Here is a 6778-nt window from a genome sequence, read left to right as displayed (position 1 = left end):
AACTTGATTACCAACTTTAAAAGTTTAATATTCAACAGAAGTTTCCCTTTAACTCAAGGCTTCATTCCTTTATATCTGATTTCATTAAAAAAAAAACCTTCCTACCTTATTTCATTGCTTCAATGGAATTTGCTTTTTTGCAAATTCACTTCACACATCTTTATCAGTCCACATGCCAGTTCCAAACCTAAAATGAATGTTTCATTTCATCAGTCACCTATTTAAAAATTCTGACTATGTCTATTGATTGCAGAATAGAATATTGAATACAGGATAAAAGACAGGTCTCGATTCAAATCATGGCTCTGCCCTGTCACCTTCTTCTGGAAGCTGTGTTTCAAGCAAATCTCTTAAACATTGTGACCTTTAATTTTACCTAACAGGTAGGAATAAGAGAGTTCAAGTTTTAAACACTGACATTCAGCCAAATTCAAAAACAAATCTCCCTTCCACATATCTTAATTATATAACTGTCCAAAGAGAAAAAAAATAAAGCTAGCAAAAAATATCAATAGCACTCAAACAAAGGAAAGGGTCATATCATAACCTTCAGAAGGAATCAGAACTTTCCCAGAACAAAGGTCAGAGCAGTGTGACAAGCCCTAAGTATCACCCTCCATAGAAAGGCAAAGTCAGAAATGTGAACAAATCCTGGAAAGGGAAGGGAAGGGAAGAGAAGGGAAAGGTCCTTGATGAGGCTGGGAGAGGCATTCTTCAGCATGTTGGCATAACAGATGTCTAAGGAAGTCAGGACAGGAAGATGATCCATTAGTGGATTAGCAAAACAAGGGAAAACAGTACCCTATAATGCACTAATGGAGTATCTTGCTTTCTGAGCTTTCCTTGGACATATGTTACACCAACACACTAACAAATCTCTCCCCCAGGCTCATCAAGGCCCTTTCCTTGCTCTGGAGCAGACCTACCACTTCCCACTCTGAAATATGGAAAAGATAGACTCCAGGACATGTGACAAGTCCTTAATGGAGACTGACTTCTGCAAAGGAAGAAATGTCTATGTACGCTTTACCAGAAATGAGAACAATTGTGCCTCCATTCTGTCATCTTTTTGCTGGGAGAAAGTGGAAAGGGCATAAGAACAATCATAAACACTAGTGAATTAGCTCCAACAATAAGTAGTAGATTAGCAGAAAGGAAGGAAAAAAGAAAATAATTAGGACTAGAGTCTCTGAGGGAGGAAAAGCTTAGTGCCTGTAGTCTACATATATATGATTGGTTCAAGGACAAAAGTTTCCATTTATTATCTTTGCCCCCAGGGAGGAATAGGTGAGGGTTAGGACAGAGAGAAATTGCTCTTGGGATAAATGGGCAAAGGTGGGAAAACGAACATTTAAAAATGTGACACAGTGAAGTAGAGAACCTAATAAACAAAATTACACATTCCAGATAATGATCTAAAGAAACAAAAAAAGCTCAAGTTTCATCATGATTAGAAGAAATAATTTAAAGCCCATTGATATTTCCCAATGTGATGATAAGAAGTCCCAATTGATAGGACAGAATTTAACAGTGACAACATATACTAAATCCAGGAGATGGTAAAGGACAGGTCTTTCTTTCAAGGCAGAACACAGGTGCAATTGAGCTCTCCCACTCTCTTTGACACTAGGATACAGAAAAGCAAATCAAGTAATTAAGCACTAAGGCACAGCAAGAAGAAGATCTAGATGAAGCTGTCATGTAAAATATAAATATAACATTCAGATGGCCTGCCTACCCTAAAGTAGGCGAAAGGTCGGCGGTGCCAGAGGTGCTGCTGGGCACCAGAGCAAGAAAGACCGCCAAGGAACTGACAGGTCGACTGTCAGGACGACAGACCATGACAAAGGAGCAGAAGCCCATCAGCCCCCTCAAGAACCTGTTGGCTGGCGGCTTTGGCGGTGTGTGCCTGGTGTTCGTGGGACACTCCCTGTCTGGGACACAATCAAGGTCTGACTGCAGACACAACCACCAAGTTCACCTGGACAGCCTCCCATGTACTTTGGCACATTTGACTATTTCGGAAAGACTCTTATAAAAGAGAGCATCACAAGACTCAACCGGGGTATGACTGCACCCATCATTGGGGTCACCCCCATGTTTGCTGTGTGCTTTTTGGGGTTTGGTTTGGGGAAGAGACTACAGCAGAAAGCCCCAGAAGATGTGCTCAACTATCCCCAGATGTTTGCAGCTGGAATGTTATCTGGTGTGTTCACCACAGGAATCATGACCCCTGGAGAACGAATCAAATGCTTATTACAGATTCAGGCCTCTTCAGGGGAAAACAAGGATACTGGCATTATGGACTGTGCAAAGAAAACTGTATCAGGAGTTTGGGATCCAAGACTTTTACAAAGGAACTGTTCCAGCCAGGGGATGTATTTCATGACCTATGAATGGCTGAAAAATATCTTCACCCCAGAAGGGAAGAGTGTCAGTGAGCTCAGTGTACCTCGTATCCTGATGGCTGGAGGTGTTGCAGGAATCTTCAACTGGGTTGTGGCAATTCCCCCAGATGTACCCAAGTCTCACTTCTAGATGGTACCTCCTGGAAAATACCCTAATGGTTTCCGAGATGTGTTCAGAGAGTTAATCCGGGATGAAGGAATCACATCCTTGTACAAAGGGTTCAATGCAGTGATGATCTGAGCCTTCCCAGCCAATGCAGCCTACTTCCTTGGCTTTGAGGTTGCCATGAAGTTCCTAATTGGATCACCCCCAACTTGTGAGGTTGAAGGTTACTTGAGGCTTCTGGATGCTGTATGCTGGACACTGTCATGGAGGAGAAGCAGTGGGCAGGACTGGCAGTTCTGAAGGGGTGAGGGAGGGAGAATGGTGGGAATCAGGGCTCTATGCATGGACATGGTGAGCCTATTGTCTTAAAGACACCCTCTTCCTTGTATGACCACCTGGTAATGCCATTTGGAAACTTGAATTCACTCTTGTCACTCTAAGGGATCTCAAGATGGAATATGTGGCTTCTAGACCAGCTAACCACCTGTGATCAGATGGCTAACCTACTGGTTGACTACTGGCTCTCGACTCTACCCAAAATACTCCTCACCTAAAGAGGTGATTATCAGCCTGTCACTGAAGACGCCTTACATATTAGTTTTCAGCCATCTTATCAGATGCTGAGATCTTGTTAAAATCTGAACCAGGAACACTCAATTGATTTACAAGGTGTCATCTAATCCTGGGGTATACATAAAAAATGCGGACTTGTGGACTTAAGGCCCACATCTTTGAAACCCAAGAGGTCTGGGCAGATATGTCTAGGAAGAGATAACCTGTTTAATTATTGGATTTTGATTATGTTTATGGCAAGAAAACAATCATACATAAAATTAGAGTAGCCTAATTTCCCAGGAGAAGATGAGAGAATTTGTTTTTCTTCCCAAACAATGAGGACATTCTTAGGCTGCTAGGGTAAGTGTGAAAGCTGGAGGGTGTAGGAAGGCTTTTTGCACACTCTTTCCTCCTGAGAGCATCCTGATTTAACAGGGTACAATAAATACCATTTCTAACTAAAAATATACATACATATATAATCTGAAGGTATACTTTAAGTGGTAGAGTACCAGCTTTAAGCACAAAAACAGAACAGAAGCCCAAAACCCTGAATTTCAGCCTGACTGGATAGATAGATCAATTGAGTGATCAAATGATAGATAGGGCTGGAAAGGTGGCTCAGTGGTAGAGCACTTGCCTTGCATGCCTGAGGCCCTGGGTTCGATTCCTCAGTGCCACATAAGCAAAAAGAAAAAAGCCGGAAGTGGCGCTGTGGCTCAAGTGGTAGAGCACTAGCCTTGAGCTGAAGAGCTGAGGGACAGCGTCCAGGCCCAGCGTTCAGGCCCCACGACCAGACCCCCCACACACACACAAAAAAAAGACAGATAGATAGGTGTGTACTTACTTATGTATACCTACATACATGTGTACATACTTACATAAATAAAAAATAGATACGTTGAAAACACATTCTCAGCAAAAATTAACAAATTATGAGAAAGAAGAATACAATGGCACAATGCCACATAAAGAATATCCAGAATCCCACATAAAAATATTTTCAAGTGAAGTTAGTGAAAACATAAAATAAATTTCTGAAATGAAGTGTAAAGAACAATTAAAGATGAAAAGGTAGAATTCCAGGTGAAGAGACTTGAGAACCATATAGTACCATTATAGAACTAAAAACAAATTACAAAGCAGAAGAGCCAGCACTGTTGCATTTTAAACTCCGAAGCCATTAAACTTTACATTTCTTCTGTCTCCAAGTTCAAATAGAATTTCAGGTAAAGTTAGCTAGGGTTCCCATCCCCCTAATTTGGTAGTCACTGCATCCAATATCTGAGAGTAGAAGAATAGATGGAGAGACATTTCCTAACAGGCACAACCTGTAATTCACTTGCAGGCCCTTGGGTGGCAGTCGTACAATTACTGATCTCCAAGTACCTCATCTGCCTTTCTGTTTGATCCTCTGCTTTGTGTATGACCTTCAAGTACAATTTATTAGGAACATTTAGGGTCCTTACAATGTGTCAAAAACATGCACCTGCCATGAGAGGAAGTACAGCCTTAGTCCTAAAGCAGCTACTTATGCATCCTGCTCTCAGTCAGCAGCAATTGTGGCCATAGTACTTTATTTACTTTTAGAGCATTTACTGGCAGAATGTTCAAGATCCAGGAAACATCTATAAAATTCTTCAAGAGGGGCTGGGAAGGTGTCTCAGTGGTAGAGTGCTTGCCTTGCATGCATGAGGCCCTGGGTTCAATTCCTCAGCACCACATAAGCAGAAAAAGACGGAAGTGGCGCTGTGGCTCAAGTGGTAGAGCACTAGCCTTAAGCTGAAGAGCTGAGGGACAGCGTCCAGCCCCAGAGTTCAGGTCCCACCACCAGAGGTGGGCAGTGAGGGGGGGGGATTCTTCAAGAGGCCCCTGATCTGTTAAGAAGGGGAAGCTGTGTATCTACCACATTCTAATTTATAAACTAGTATTACTAGGCTTTGTTTTGTGCATATTTGAGGATATGTGAAATACGTTTGCCTCTATACACTGGGTGCGTTCACTTTTGCTTATACTTAAAGAAGTAAAAAATTGATAAAAATAAGTCAGTGGATGCCACTTTCCATGCAGTGGAATTGGCAGCCTGACAATTTTCCAAGTAACAGAAAGATGTGGACTCACTGTTGTCATGGCTCTGGCAATATCAATAGCCAGAAGTAACCTACAATACCAATAGAAGGTAATAAATCCACTATTCAGAGAACCATATTCCCATATTCTAGGGAATATGTGCCAGCAATGAGGTTGTCTCCTCTTCTCAGAGTTTATTACTACTTAGAGATTTCTACCACCCTTTCTCTATCCAAGTTAGGAAATAAGATAGACAAAATGCAAATCACTTTGTCAGTTTCTTTCCAAACAAATCTTTTCAAAGCCATTACAGCTAGCAGTAGAAGGCGTTTGGGATTGTGATCTTTGAAGTTTCAATGTGAATAGTCTGGGCTTTAGAATGGCCAAACACATACTGTTCTGTTGTTAACTTTTTTAAACTTTTGATAGAGCATCCTCTTATCATGCCTTAAATTATTACCTCTGAGCATCTGTGACTTCCTTCCTTAAGGCAAAGAACTATCATTCATCCTTCTCTGCAGAGCCTGGACTGACCTAAAAACACAGAAGACACCTCACAAATTTCTCCTCGCTTTCTCTATCATTTTGCTCATCTGAACCACCCCCTCCCTCCCAGGACTTGAACTCAGAGCCTGGACCCTGTCCCTGAGCTTCTTTGGCTCAAGGCTAGCATTGTATCACTTGAGTTACAGCATCACCTCAGGCTTTTTCTGAGTAGTTTATATGAGATAACAGTCTCAGAGACTTCCTGCCCTGGTTGGCTTCAAACTGTGATCTTCAGATCTTAGTCTTCTGAGTAGCTAGGATTACAGGCATGAGCCACCATTGCCTGGCTTCATCTGAGTTTTTTAAGAATATAGATTAACTTACTTTTACTTCTTTAGAGATGGTCTTAACCAATATTCAATAAATGTTCAAATAAGTATTATGTCAAATCAGAGATTTTTCAATCTTTCTTATATATGTTTGAGAAGGGATTAATTCCTTCCCCCTCCTCATGTGTTGTATTGTAACAAACTAATGAAATTTAGAAAAAACCATACATTAGTGGCTCATGCCTATAATCTAAGCAACTCAGGAAGTTGAGATCCAGACAATTGAGATTTGAAGCCATGCTTGTCAGAAAAGTCCAAGAGACTTCATGAAAGAGTATTACTAATACTTCATCTGTAAAATAAGCCTGGCTGAAGGCATGGTTCAAATTTTAGAGCACAAGCCAATTAAACAAACCAGTAAGCTCCAAGCCCTAAATTCAAATACTGGGAGAGGGTAAATTCTTCACAAATAAAGTAAAAACTTTAAAGAGACCATATTCATGAATTTTATCCCCTTGTAAAATGTAGTAACACATTACAAATGCTACCTCCCTTCACCCTCTGCTGTCCATTTTTGTAACTGCACCATCTTTAACCTCGTTTCAGAATGATTTATCATTTCTGTTTAATCTGAGCTAACAAATGTGCTACACATAATAAAATTCATGTTTCAAAAAAAGTAAGATTCTATTCCCTCGAGAAATCTGTTTAAGCACTTAGGATCTAGAGCCAGATTGCCTCATTTTGCAAACTTGTTCATTCTACTTCGTAGTTTGGACAAGTTACTTAACGTCCTAACATCTCTGCCTCTCCAGTATAAGGCT

General features: G+C 40.9%; 1 pseudogene; it reads left to right on the top strand.

Annotated features, from left to right (window-relative positions):
* Positions 1 to 1840: 1840 nt before the first annotated feature.
* Positions 1841 to 2729, top strand: LOC106000602 (annotated as a pseudogene).
* Positions 2730 to 6778: the final 4049 nt, after the last annotated feature.

This window comes from Dipodomys ordii, unplaced genomic scaffold (genome assembly GCF_000151885.1).
Source record: "Dipodomys ordii isolate 6190 unplaced genomic scaffold, Dord_2.0 Scaffold228, whole genome shotgun sequence".
Taxonomy (NCBI): Eukaryota; Metazoa; Chordata; class Mammalia; order Rodentia; family Heteromyidae; genus Dipodomys; species Dipodomys ordii.
This window is presented reverse-complemented; position numbering and strand designations above follow the sequence as displayed.